Here is a 15,030-nt window from a genome sequence, read left to right on the forward strand (position 1 = left end):
AATTCATTCACTTAATTTCATAATGCTTTGTGCTCTTTGCATTCTGTTTTGTGCTGGAGTCTATTTCTCCTCCTACTTGCAGCTTTTAGAAGGTATCTGATCTCTCTGGTTCTTTTCCTAATTCCTTGAACAGCCCATTCTAGATGAAGTGGGCTGCGCCATATGGATTGCTGGGTGCCACAGGAGAGGCATGGACACCTTGTGATTCTTTCTGGAGGTGCAAGCTGTTGAGTCCTGGGAATGGCAAGATCTGGATATGCACCCTGTGGAGGCAGTGGTGAGTAGGGACAGGAAGGGTGAGGCCATGATAGCACTAATGGTAAGATTAGGGCACCTTCCAGCAGAAGGAGGTGGTGTTGGTGGCTTCAGTCAGTCATTTTCTTGAAATAACCTGTCCTCACTGTTGTGAAATAAAGGAAGAAAAATCAATATGCTTTCTGAGCTAAAGAGGTCTCTTGACTAATAGTGTGCCAAAAATTGGAGGCCAGAGCTGTATAGAGCTCAACACTCCTCCCTCATGAAGCAGCAGAAGAGCAGTTTGGTTGTCTGAATTGTGGCAATGGCCCTAGGGCTGACAGGAGATTATTACAGCATTGTTGTCGCTTTCTAGAAAGCTTACCTCATTCTTCTTTACAAATTTCAAAGATGGTTGAAGCATTTTTTTCCTACCTGGTACCAGCAGTGCCAAACCTGCTACAGGTGGTCTCTGCTGCTGAGACTCTGGTGGAGTCTGGAAAGGGGGAAAATGTTGGTTTCTGTAGAACTTTGTGCACAAGGTTTTTAGGATTGAGACAATGAGTTTTCTAAGCAGGAGGAATGATTGAAACTGCTGTAGTTCCACTTTGCTTACTTCAGCAGGTTCAAAGTTATTTGTTGTTTTCTGCATAATAGACTGAAAATAAGGAGCAGAATGAGTGGGATATCCATAAAGGTTTGGATTTTTTGGAAAAAAAAATGCCAATGCAAGTACCTCCGAAGTTACGTTGTCTCAAAAAGAAATCTTTGACGATGGCTGTAATTGGAAGTATCTGCATCAAACTTTGTTTTTTGAAGGACCCATAAAGAACTCTCATAGAAAGGAAGCACTGGTGACTTAATTTTTTGTTGTTAGGCAGCTTGGTCATAGATATCTTTAAAAAATGTAAGTTCATTCAATATGCAAAGTGTCCAAGAGGACCAAAATAGTAAGATCTAAAATTCTTTTCACCTTTCTAGAGCAGGATCTAGATCTTTAACCTATCCCTTCTCTCAGCAGTTCAAAGAAGAATCAAAACAAGCAAATGCAAAACATCTAATATTTTGTTGCATATGCTGCCAGCAGTGAAGGGAAGAGATACAGCTAGAAGTTATAGAATCACAGAATGGTTTGGGTTGACCTTAAAGATCATCTAGTTCCAACCCTCCTGCTATGGGCAGGAACACCTCCCACTGCAGCAGGTTGCTCAAAGCCCCAAGTGACTCTGTAGTTCATTCATTGGCAGCTGAGCACATGGTCACTGCTTTTTGTCAAGAGTGGTACTTCTGCCTCAAATGCAGTCCTGTTGCTATGTCTAGATCCAGTGAAGAGCTACTATTATGAATAGGGGTCTAGGTTGAGGGGGCTGGGCTGCTTTAGTTGGATGAAAAGGAAGCTAAGGGATGATCCAGTAGCTGTTTACAGGTCCTAGAGGATGGTTATGAAGATAACAAGGGCAAAACTCTACTCAGTAGTGCTAGGTGGCAAAAAGGGACAATAACAATAAATAGTGGCTTTGGAGATTCAGGTTGGATGTTAGAAAAATCTACTAGGAGGGTAGTTCAGCATTGTATCTGTCTTCAGATCTCTTCAGAATTCATTGAGGCAAAGCCACTGCTGACCTGATCTGCTTTTGGTGAGTGATAGTCTTTGTTTGAGTCACATGCTGAACTAGGTAACCTCCTGATGTTTCTTCCAACCAAACCTTCTGGAAAACTGGCTCATATCCCCCCAGAATGAATAATTTTTTAGACAACTTTGAGGTTAGCTGACCAGCTACTGTGGGATGCTTGGTGGTAAACTTAATTTGATATCTTCCATTCAGCTTTTGTGGTTCACACAGTACTGCTTCAGTGAGCAATACCAAGATCAGTATTGTTTGCCTAGGTATTTATCACCTGAGAACCTGCAGATTATTTTCATTAACAAGTTTCTTTTGGTTTCATTCAACCCAGAGGGAAGGAGCAGAACGCTTTTCTGGTTCAGACTGCTGAAGCAGGCTAACCTCTCTTCACAGGCCTGCCAAAAACCGCTTTGGGAGATGAGGTGGCATTAACATTGCCAAGGGGGCAGGTGGACTGCAATCCAATTGGCCTTATGATCTGAAGTTCGTAAGACTATATGCCCCACAGCAAAAGCTCTGAGTAACCTTCATCTTGCACTTTTCCTCTGCAGTGCCCTTTGCCTAGTACTGCCTCGAAGTAACGCAAAGGTAGCAGACAGGATGCCGTCTAATCTTATTTTGTCTCTAGTAATATGAATTAGTGTGGATATTTTATCTTTGTTAGAGCTGGTATGAGGGGTAATAGTCAAATTAATGGCTTAGTCAATTTTATAACACTTGTTCGTTTTGAGAGGGAGGGAAGGGTTGGAGAAAAATAGAGAAGAGGTAGAAGTACAGCATGCTAGAAAACTGGATGCTACCCCTTACAGACTTTTCCCTACAAATAACCTCTCTGTTCTACCTTTGAACCTCTTATGAATGAAGTCCTATGTGCATTTGGATTTTTGAGACATTCTTTCTGTAATTTACTTAATTTTTGAGGTGCTGGGCTTAAAGCTTGATGTGCACTGCTGGAAACATGCTGTTGTCACGGACTGTGCTTTTGGGTGTCCTTTTATCCCACACCTAGTGCTTCTGCTAGAGGACCTTTTTTCTTGCCCTTCCTTACTCTTATTGCTTATTTTTACTGAGTGAAAACAATTTTTGTTTCCTCCTGTTGTATACAGCTGCTTATGTTTTGGTGTCTGTTACATGACACTGGGAAAATGAAGGTTCATGATTGTGTGTTTAGTATTATATAGCAGAATAATTAGACAAAGATCCACACATAACATTTAAAAACATTAATCAGAGGGCAAGCTGAAACAACCTCTTTTGAGGTGAAAATAGAAATTTGGTGTAAAACTTATGACTGTTTGAATGCATGTAAGTCTGATGTTTAAATAAAAGCTTGCCTATGCGAACACAAACTCATAGACTTCACAAAACAGAGCTGCTTGCTAACCAAAAGACTAGTTGCTTGCCAGCAGTTCACTTGGCGTAGCTTTCTCCTACCTGTCATCCATACTTCACAGAAAGAAATAAAACCCTGTACTTACATACTCCAGGCCTTCTGTCCTTGCCAAAGTAATGCTTTGTTAATCATATGGCGTCCTCTGCTCTTACATGTGCAGGTTATTAATTGCTGTGAAAGGCTGAGGGATTGAATCCTACTCTTACTGATCTTAAAACCCAAAAATTATCCAATTTGCTCTCATTTTTTTGTACGGTCTCCTGGAGCATATTTTCTCTGCTTACAGTAGAGATTGCTTGCTGATTTTGGTAGATGTCCCCAAGCATCTACCCTACAGGCTCAGGCTGTTAAGAGGCAGCTTGTAGGGAAATGGGATCTAGCATCACCTGTTAAATAGCAGTGGGGTGTTTTACACCAGTATTCCAGTAGTGTGTAAATAAATAAATTTAATAAATGAGAGTGAGTTGAATTATTTTTGTACTAATTATAGATGGAAAAACTCAAAATGTAGCTTAGTTTCAGTGCCATCTTTCTCCCTTTGGGTTTATAATAGAGTAATAAAAGAGTTTTTGGATTTAAAGAGTCCTCATTAGAGTCCTCATTACATCACTGGTCAGAAGATTATTATTTGTGGCCATTGCTTGAATTACATGCAGGATCTAGGATGCATTACAGGCTGATAACTGATGCTTCACAGACAATTAAAAAATATTTGGTTTACCTGCAGAAAACATAATTGGAATGCTTCTTATGTAGCTATGTGAAGTGTTATTTTTGGTAATTTAGGGACTTCTTAGAGGACAAATCTTGCTCTTATGTCTTTCCAGTAGCTGGACTATTATGGAAAGCCAGCAAATTCTTAGGATAAAGAGGCAGACATTTAGCATATGCACCTCCACCTATGCTTCCTGCAACACAAGAGGATTTTCCTATACCCTTGTGGCTTTCTGGCTGAGGTTAGTAGGTTCTTTGACAAGGGTGATTTATCAAATGGTTTCCTCCTGTTGTGGGTTTGAATAGGAGCTACTCCAAATCTGAGGCCAGAACAATGGCTGTAGAGGAAATTAGTCATGGAGAGTTCTGAGAAGGAAGGAGTATGTTTTTATCAGCAATGGAAGAACTTCCCAATGCACAGGGGTCTGACTAAAGATAACTTAGGCATTAGTGAGTAGTGTGAGTTTAGACCTTGGCATTGTTTACAACTGGGTATTAAAGACTAAAGGGTACAACACTTGCATTCTTCTTAATTTGCCACATTTGGAAAGTATTCTTCACAACAACATGGATTCAAAATACTTTTTTTGTGAAGGCTTAAGCATTTGGTGTTTATTTCAGCTGGAGTGAGAGGCTTGGGAGACTTCCATCAGATGATTCCCTGATTGTGGTAGATGGTGTACAAAACAGAGGGAAATGAAGTCAGCAAAAAGAAGGATTTATTGTGAATTTGTGGTGTATGTTGCTGGCTTAAATAGTGCTTGTGCACTTATGATGCCTGATTATTCTTAAAATGTCTGTTTTGAATAGGGTTTAGCAATTGAAGAGAATGGGTTTCTGTTCTGTATGTAACCCTTTTACATTCTGCTAGGAGAGCTGAGAAGATCTATTCAGATATGTATTAAAGAAATGGTTTACATTTTTGGATGGGTAGAGGTAGCTAAATATATGGCATCTAAAATGACACTAGGGCATTTTCTATCTGGGCCATGTGCACAGGACTGGCAGATATAACCCAGGACATACCAGTAGTCCAGTCTTTCCAGTAGTGACCACTGGAGGCCAGCAGGAATTCCCCAGGGCATCTCAGAAGGCACTATATGTCTGGGTTTGGAGGACTAAAATTTAAGTTTTAATGTTTAATACTTCTGTGTTTTGGTATTTCAGGTCAGCAAACTGCAGACAACTTTTTTTTCTTTTTTTCTCAGCTGTCATGAGGAAAAACAGAATAACTTTCCTGAAAGAAAACTTTTGCATAAGTCTGTGTTTTAAGATCAAGGCAATATAGGTATTTGCCAGTTATTTTACCTAGCTTATTATTTTGTCTGTTCATATTACCTAGTTTATATAGACAGAGTCAGGAAGATACTGGTTGTTTCACCCTTTCCTCCCCACAAAAGTACCCGCCTCCTATGCTGAAAAGAAAATCAGGAGGATGATCCCAGTCCAACTTCTCTTAGGTTAATTTGGTGTCAATCAGTTGTTCGGAGGACGAAGGTGTGACCGAGTGGAAGGATTGATGATCAGTCAGGGCAAAAAATACTCTGGAACATGTTCGGCATAGCTTAGAGAACAAGCTTATGTCGCTTATATAGCAACATAGCTGGAACATGCTTATGGCAAGCTGGGGATTTACACCAAAACTGTAACTGTACATTGTCAAAATACAGGTGTTTTTTAGCTTTATGTTAATGTCTTTAGTTATTTTAGATTAATTTGAAAATCAGAAGTGCTATCCAGTGCATGTATCTTGAGTGTTTACATATCTGTGTTCCTAATAAAGCTGCTTCTGTAGTAAGATTTCATCTGTTATATGTTTAATGAAGGATATGATAGAAGGAGCCTAAGGGTGACCATCTCAGGTAACCAATAGAGGAACACAAATGCTTTTAGGGTATGATGGAATCTCTTAGAATAACTACTTCAGATCGAATGAATCACAGCCCACAAATGCCTGTTTCTCTTCAGTGACTATAAAGAGAGAGGAGGAGTGGAGTGACTCAGTGAGATGCACGTGTTTCTATTTGGTCAAATATATTTCAAACTAAGTGCATAAGGCTACAACCCAGAGGCAGCTCAGCTCTCCGTGGCACCCTGGGCATGTTTCTCAAACGTTCGGCTGCAAAGCCTGGTTGGAGTGTTTGCAGCTCTCCTCTGGCTGGTGCCTTCATTGCCCTTTCCAACTGGAACCACCTGTGAAGGAGCAGTGCACATGTACTCAGTTTTCATCCTGATGGGGAATCGGTGTCATCCCAAAATAAAGTCAGGATGCAGACTGGATGCATGCCTGAACCTATGTGTTTGGATCTCACAGTTTAGGCGTGGCTTAAATTCCTTGTGCAACCAGCAGAAGGAGAGAGGGGACTTGGAAGGCCTCCAGAAGCCACCTTAATTTTGGTAAGGTTGAATCCTAACACATAACTTGAATATAGACTTGCTTCTATGGTGTGTTTTAATTTCATATTTCTCTCAGCATATTTAATGGAAGTAAAGTAGTCTGTTTTCCTGTCTGTGCATGATCAATCTTTAGTTTTCCTAGGTTAGGTAGATGTTGGGATGTCTGGGTGCTAGGAAGTAAAAACAGTTGAAAACCTGTACTTCTGATAAGCGTATTTTTGAAACCAGAGTTAGACCTAGCAGTTTCCTTTCAAAACGGCATGCCTGCTTCCAGTTATTAAGTTGAATTTTGGCATTACTCTTTATTTTTGTAATTTGTAGTGATTTCTACCATCACTCCAACCCTGGTAGAGAGAAAAGAGTAAGGTATTTTGCAAAGCCTGGCATTAGTGGTATTGTGCAGGAACAGGTCTAGGTGTGTAGGATTAAAATCTTGGCAGCTGTCTTGACTTTTCTTTATGCTGTCGTTCAGATAGCAAGGCTACCAAGGTTGAGTTTTGCTAGTAGTAGCAGTTGTGGAAAGTTACTAAGAGAAGAGTCTATTACTGACACAAGAAATAGTTTTGAAGTTCTTCTTGTCATCGCTGAACTTGCCAAAATGTCACTGTTGCCATAGGTCATCTATGCAAGCCTCAAAATCATCTTTCTGCTGTACTGAATGTTACATAGTTTGCTTGGTGTTCTCAGTGTTAGTGTTATATATATATTCCACTCTTCTTGCAAAAGTCTCTTTAGGTTGAGAAGTGGTGTTGTTTCTGGGATCAGACCTAATTGCTATGGTTCAAGAGAAGAGAAGGAAAAACAGCTGTGCAGGTTCTGCATGTTCCAGTTTCCCTCTATTACTTTCAAAATAGTCTCCACTATTCTCTGAAAGTTATATGCCCAGCCTTCAGAAAATGGTGTTTAATAGTCACCTTTAGCAGCTTTTTCCTCTTGATTCATTAATTTAGGAGTATGTCAAGCAGAGCAGATGGCATTTTCTGAGTTGGGAATTTACCTTTATTTGTTATTCTTCGTTGTGTTTGACATCTGAATGTCTCAGTTTCTCTAAAATGATGTAATTTTGCAATTAAATACATAATACAATTGTATAAATTTGCCTGAAAATTGAAATCCTGGCCTTTTCCTTTGTAACTGATGTGGGAAATGGGTGGATGCATGGGCATATCTCAGTTTGAGATCAGTCACTTTTAAAAAATATCTCTTTTTGTTTAGTCCATGAACTTGTGCCTTATTTCCTGCACACTACTCAAGCACCATTTTTGAGAAAGATCATACATTTTTCTCTTGAGGTTTTTGATGGGGCCCAGCCAAAGGGTTCACAAGTGTGACATGATTTATTTTCAGCATGCCCTACTGAGTTGAGCGGCTTCTGATCCTTTGGCAAGGGAGGAACTAAGAGGTAATAAGCCCCATGAGAAGCCAGGCGTGCACATAGCTGGTGGTATCTGGGAGCGCTGCAACCCTGTTTTGTTTGATGGCAGTTGAATCTCTGCAGTGGTTGAATACTGGCTTATGCTCTCTGAAGCAGCGGTGCTGAAGTAGGGTTGTGCAGGCAGTTCTGAACCCTCACCTTTCAGGGGACTGTGGTAGTGACTTGTCTTGGATGTGTGGGATTTTGGTTGTGGTTTTTTTTTTGAGGTAGCTTCCTCCCTATTTGGAAAAAAAATCAAGGCACCACAACAGGTCTCGGCACGTGACCGGTTGCTGACCAGTTGGCGTGTGTGCTGCTTACTCACCCCAGCTCCTCTCCAGCTTGAGCACTGTCTTCTTCCTTGTTGCAACTTTCTCCTTGAACAGACTCAGGATTCGTTTACTTTTTCACTGTTGACTGGTGGTGCATGTGCTGCTTACTCTCCCCAGCTCCTTGTCCAGCTTGGGCACTATCTTCTTCCTTTTTGTAACCTCCTGCTAGACCAGACTCAGGAAATCAAGACTGGCTGTTGCCTCTCTTCCTCCCTTTCCCTCTGATCACTGTCTCTCTTCTGCCCAGCTCTAAGTCATGTTTTGGTCCACCCAGCCTTTCTCACACGCCCTCTGCAGGGCCTGTGTCCTGTACTTCACTGGGGCACCAGCCGGAGGGTCATGAAAGCAACAGGCGAGGCTGTCTTCCTGCTGTCAGCTCCAATGTCTGGTCTCTGGCAGATGGGAGCAGCAGTTACAGGGGAAATCCTGCTAATCTCCTGTAACTTGAGCCCATTACATGCTCAGTTGCACTGTGGGGCTGGTGCCTTTCCAGCCGCATACGGGTGGGTGACTGGAGGAGGCAGTGGACCCTTTACCGCAGAACATTATGAGGTTTTGCACTGTAGGGATCAGAAACAAAATAAATTAAAAAGATGGTGTGTGTCAGATGAATTTTGACAGGTTTTTAAGCTTCAAATAGGAAGATTTTTTCCTAAGTATAGCAAAAAAACTAGCCTTGATTTAACAAAAAAACCCCCCACCAAACAACCAACAAAAGCAAGGGATCAGCACTCTGCCAAATTTCAAGGCTGCCCTAACATGGTCAGGGGAGCCAGAGTTTCCTGGTGAGTGAGTTACAGGGGTGGCAGAGCAACATGTTTTTGTCTAGGCTATCTCAGAAATGGGCAAACTGTGTTTTGGCAGAAAAGTAAATAAATCCTGCAGCAGATGTCCAGCATGGAAAATTTTTATCACAGGCAGCATGAGTTTGGCAAAGTCAAAAGAATGTGGAAAATACGAGTTGCACCAGGCCACCTTAGTAACAGATGATGTTACTACCCCTGTCCCAGGGGTCTCCAGAGACCCACCAGAATCAACTATTTGGGTTTTTTGGGGGAGTTTAGGGGTTTTTTTGGTGTTTTTTTTTTGTTGTTGTTGGTTGGTTGGTTGGTTTGGGTTTGTGTTGTTGGTTTTGGTGTGGTTTTTTTAAATAGGGCAGATTAGAGCAGAGTGGTGGGGGTGACTGAGCAAGGGCTGGCTGCAGGAGCCTCCTTGGCAGGAGCTCATTTCAGCCATGCCAGGGAGGGGAGGGTTTTCACAAATTGAGTGGGAGATGGTGGCGCCCAGAAGAGAGTTTTTTCTTGTGGGATAGAGGAATAATGGATTTTTGGGAAGCCACATTTATAATATGCAAAATAGTCCATAGGAAACAATGGGGCCTTGGGACAGAGCTTACAGTGAATGAGAGCTTTGTTTTCCTCTTGTCTATTCATATTTCTAAACTTTTAGTGGAATTTTAAACACATTTTACACGTTTTTTAATGTAATGGCTTGAATTGCATAAACTGCTGTCTAACGTAGTATTGCACTGCAACCTTTATCCCTTTCTGGATAAAGATTGACTTTGAGCTTAAGCTCCTTTTTGTATTTTTCTTAGTTGCAACGCTTGTTCAATAATCCTTGGTTGCTTTGTTCACTTGTTTTAAAACTTCAGCAAAATTTGTGGGGAAAAACTGATTGACAGCAGCCTCGTGTCCTCAGCGTATCGATCTGCCCACAGATTGACTTGAAAATGGCAACTGGTAGCACAGTCCTTATGCCAGAACCTTGATACAAGTGAACATGAGCTGTAAGCTAATCACACAAACTGCAGTTTGGACGCTGCTGAGGTGATCAGTCTGCCAAGGATATTAAAACGCCATCGTACAGATTGTTTTCATCGAGAAGCATCCCATACCTGCAGTCCTGAATGACTGGTCTCAAGTATTTGGAAAGCCCTTATGCGTGTATTACTGTTAAATGCAAATGCTGCACAGTGAGATTAATGCAGCGTTGAAATGAGAATATTGCTGCCTGTACTGGAATATGTTTCAGCTGTGTGTTAAAGGCTCGACTGTTTGGTTTATGGTGCACGGCTCACCTTTACAACCAAAACAGCATCACTGCAGTTCTGCAGTTTTGGAAATTATGTTTATGCAAGCATTTATGATTAGCAAAAGCTTTGAAAATCCTTGTGCAAGAAATGTAGCTGCTGTTGCAGTGGAAGGGAAGGGAGTTGTTTGCTTTTGCTGTGTGTGTTATTTCATGGAGGTACTGCTTTACCTTGCCAGCAAAACTCCTTCCCTGGATGAGGGAAATTCCTGGTTTCATCAGTATGGATGCATTGTTATTACACATTAGAAGCGCTGTGTTGCTATGTCAATCATCCCGTTAGGATCAGTTTAAGAGCAGTAGGGCTGACGAAGCTGGGTGTGATTGGCTGCCATATGCTGGGAGGGCTCTGGGAGAAGGAAGGGCTGCAGTCTTTCAGCAACAAGAGTTTAGGCTGTGTCTTTGCTTCATCATCTGAGGAAAAATCCCCAGATAAGGCACAAGGCTTTCTGAGCGCAAAAAAAAAAAACCAAAAAGCCAACAACCCAAACCCAACAAACCCCCCCAAAACAGACTGCTCGTTGTTTCATGTGAAAATTACTGACCATGATGCAATGGGAAAGATACAGCTGTTTGTTTATATTGGATGTTCCTTTTCACGTTGGGAATGTGCCGAATAGACAGGGCTAAACAAGGTAGGAGGATCGTTGTCTTTTATTGAATGTTTGAAGAGTTTGCTGCAGTGTGCTGCATACCCTCTGTGTTCCTGGGGTGAGTCGGGGAAACAAGTGTTTTTTTTCTGGTGGATGAATTCTGTTTGTGTGCAATAGCTCAATTTTCTGGTAACTTGTTTTTAAAGGGAATTGATTTCCTATGTAAATAGCTCTCTTCAGAAATAGAATGTGAGTATATGCGTATTAAAATAAGGCAAGTAAAAAAAGAAATAGGTCAGTGTGTTTCAGAAGTGCTGTTACCCTAATTGGATTTTTAGCTGGGTTGTTGTCTGGTAGTGCTTCCTAGCTTTAAGAAAGAGAAGGGGTTAACCTGGAAATCTGTGAAGTTTATAGCAGATATGTCGGAAGATTTAGGTGAGGTAGACTGGCTGATCTAAATAATTCCCTGTTGGAGACTTTAGTTAAAGCCAAGACTGCCTGTCTAAGACTTGTAGGAGTTGCACAACAAGGTTACAAGATTTTACCACATTATAAAACTATGGACATTTTTGCCTGCACTGAGATTCTTTATGCTCTTGAACACAAGTCGGGGGAGTTTTTTGTTTTTGCATTTTAGCTGAGTGTTTCCCCTGCCCTTTCCTTTGTCTTGGCAGCAAAACAGAACCTGTACATGAAAACAAGGAAAACAAGGTTAATAATACGTGCTGCAATTATCTGATCTTAATAAATTTTTAATGAGAGAACACACAGCTAGCAGAAAAATTTAATGAGCAGACTGGCTTTTAGAGCAATGATTTCACTGTGCTGAGGCACATCAACTTTCTTGCTGAGGAGAAGCCTTGGGAAGGAATGGAGAAGATTTATGTTAAATGCTCTGGAGAGAAGGAAAAGGGTTATTAGGCATAAGTCTGCAAAATTCTGAAAGACTAGGAGAATTATTAATTATTATTATTTATTAGGTTTTAAGCAAACTTTTCTGTCATATTGTGGGAGGGGTCTGAGGACATCATCCTCATCCTGTGACATGATGAAGCCTTTTCAACTCTTTTAGACTGTCATATGTATTGGTGGTGCTCAGTACCTTGCAGGATTCAACCCGATTAGGAACCCAGTTAGCATTCTATCTCCAGTTGCGTTAGAGCAGTATTGTGTATATATACAGTATATAATACAGTTTATTTTATTATTTTTTTCCCCAAGACTAACAGTCGGGAAAACAACAGGAAAATGTTGTTATTGCTCCCGTAATATCCATGAACATTGTATATAAATACTTGTATTCAGATAGGAAATGGTTAGAAAAGTTGAGTGCATGAGCTGAGGAAGACTAAAGGTCAATGTCTTCAAGAAATTAGGTAAAAGAACCTCCCACAGCCTAGAAAAGCTTTTAATGGTGTGATTTGGGGGAAAGTTCTAATTTTTTAATGATTTCTTTTCTCTAGGAACAAGTTATGCTAGTTTTAAAAATATTGCATTAAGTAGGCCCTTCTAGACCTACTCTCCCTTTCCTTTTCCAAGGAGATGTACAGGGCATGAGCTCAAAACTCCTGATGTCACCTCTTGGCTCCTCACAGATGACTTGAGTCAGAGGAGGTTGATTCCATTTTGCCCTACCCTGGCTAAATACTTGCTCAAGACCTTCAGCTAGGCAGTTGGCACATCTTCAGTTTATGAACCAGTTATTTTTAAACGCTGCGCTCTTCTAGATAAGATCAACCTCGTGTCTTCTGAGAATTTCAAACTCTACTAACAAGTGAAACTCGTGTCGGGGTATAGAGCATTATTATTAAAAATCCAAGGGACTTTTATGTGTGTGGGGATATGTGTGTTTATAACTTGATATTTCAGTGTGATGTTAGAAGTCAAAACAATCTTTTCCAATCCATAAAATGTGAGCTAAATTTTTAATTTTTGCAAATAAAATTATTTTGATGCACAGCTTGCAGAGAAATGTTTCAGTCTCATGTTTTGAGACTGTCTCTTCCTTTCACATAATTTAAGTGGACTTTTTCATACCTTTGAGATTGGCAGTTAAGCATAAGAAGGAAAATGCTATACATTACAAAGTGAAAACTTGCATCCATCACTTAGTCTAATAGTTTGTGTCAAACTATTGACAGTCAAGTGACAAAGGGATTAAAAAAATATTTCCTACTCGAGGGATCCTTTGTATAGATAGGTAGATGAGCTTTTTGTTTTGGAGGGTAGGGGCAGTAGTATTCACATTTGTCATGTAGGTAGTTAATAATAAAAGTATTTTGGACCAGATTCTGGTACCTCTTCTTATTTAGTAGTATCTTTTCCTCTTATTTGCTGTGTGGATTGCTGTCAGAGCTGTTAGTGTGGTAACGTCTCACTGTGTGCAGTCTGTCCATTTTCAACAAATAATGGCTCTGTTTAGAATTAGTCTTCATTTTCCTGAGGCAGGGTTTACTAATGAGTTACTTGTCCTGAAGTATAGTGTTGTGACTACAGAGTTTTTGTAAAGTTCTTAATTTGTAAGCATATATTTTACAGAAAGCTAAAATGCATGCTACAGTGTTTTTTGCTTTGTTGTTCTTTTTTAAAGAAAAGTAGTTCTTGTGTTGGATTTCAGGCAGTCAGGTCTGGTAACTCATTTCTGCTGTGAATGAAAGTTGTTCTATGTTGTTCGCAAGTATGTCGGGAATAATCTGTACTCTGTTTATTTGTAAAAAGCTCTGAGAAATGTCCAGTTTTTGTAACATTGAGAGATGAGAAAAAGACTTAGTGTTCAAATGAAATTCCTTGTCAATGATTTCACGTATGGTTTTACTTTCCCAAATAATTAGTTAGACACATAGCTTAGATTTAAATTTAACATAATAACTCTTAGTGTGATACCTTGTTTTCTATGTTACTAGAAATTTGAGAATTTCTTTTTTCACTTTCAGGGACAAAACACTTTGGGGTTTTTTTTAAAGCCCAATGATGTTTCCCTCCCCCCCCCCCCCCCCCCCCCCTCCTTTTTTTTTTTTTTTTAATAAAAACACGTTACAGAATTGTAGCAAATGAGAATAAAATCACTTGCTTTAGAATTTGTTAGTATATATTTTATTTTTCAAACGATTTTTTAGCCTTTTATTGTGAAGCTAATTTGATATGTTTAATACCGTGTGTTATGGTTAACTAGTGTCAACCAGTGCTATATAACAAGTTTATAGACAGCCTGAAATTATAGCCTGAAGAATATAACACTCATTTCAAGAGGGTGTCATTGCTGAAAACTAGTTCAAATAATAGTAGTATTAACTGTTTGACTAATTAAACTAATAGTCTTATACATTACTAGCAAATGCAGTGACAGTTGTTGGTTATTGATATACAGAGTCCAAACTCTGATTTTAAACACAAACTTTTCAGCTGTATTTGGGGTAGAAGGTGTGGAATGAGAAAGAAATCCTGTAGCCCTTTTCTAGAAGCTGCCAACTTCTTCATCTTCCCCCCCTTTTTTTTTTCCAGATTCTCTTTTAGTAAGGCCAGTAAAACACTGAGCTCTCCCTCTGACAACACTGGCAATATAAAGTTCTTAGTTCAGTATTTTGGGCACAGTAAAAAAGTAAAATTTTGGGGCTGTTAAAATTGAAGAGCTTACCCAACAGGAGATTAAATGTAAAATCCTTGTAACTAACACGGAGAAATACTTCTTATGTAGGGGACTCTGTGCTAGAGATGATTACTAAAGCTGTTGAGAACTGCCAGCACGCAGCTTGCTGCTTCTGCAGACCTGTAGGCTTTCTGGAGCTGTAAGTCTGGCAAAGGAGCTGGTGGGCTTGTGATACCTTAAACTTAGCTGGAACTCAGCTGTAGTTCTGTTCAACAGAAAGGATAAATACAGACATTTGCACTCTTCCCCCACTCCCTCTTATACCTAGATGCATGTTCACAAATGCATACACATTTATGTAATATACACATGCTCATAAAAGTGTTTTTTCATTTTTATGATTTTTGCAGTGCAAAACCAGTAGCTAATAAAGACAGTAGGGAGGGATTTAGTGGTACAGTTGCATAAAAAAATGGATCAAAAATAGAAACAAATTCTTTATATCAGAGTCTCTTTAAAAAATGTATTTTATATCCATATTTTTTTAATCTGTTCTGAGTGGATGATAAATGATGTTTCAGGAAGGTCTGGGTGTTACATATTGCTGGACTCATAAATAGAGACAAGGTCAGTCTGGAAGCTCATGTGGTG

General features: G+C 40.0%; 1 protein-coding gene across 13 annotated transcripts in view; it reads left to right on the forward strand.

The window, feature by feature from the left end:
- MBNL2 (muscleblind like splicing regulator 2) overlaps positions 1–15,030 on the forward strand; it is a 109,915-nt gene that overhangs the window by 5,634 nt on the left and 89,251 nt on the right. Inside the window, exon 1 of one of the 13 annotated variants that reach the window (XM_051608332.1) lies at positions 10,570–10,835. The exons of 11 other annotated variants lie outside the window; for them this stretch is intronic. The gene's annotated coding sequence lies outside the window, so the exon portion shown is untranslated. Of the gene's footprint in view, positions 1–10,569; positions 10,912–15,030 lie in introns of those variants that run through there. One more of the 13 variants, XM_051608334.1, reaches the window with a different exon arrangement.

The sequence above is a fragment of the Apus apus genome, chromosome 1 (genome assembly GCF_020740795.1).
Source record: "Apus apus isolate bApuApu2 chromosome 1, bApuApu2.pri.cur, whole genome shotgun sequence".
NCBI lineage: Eukaryota > Metazoa > Chordata > Aves > Apodiformes > Apodidae > Apus > Apus apus.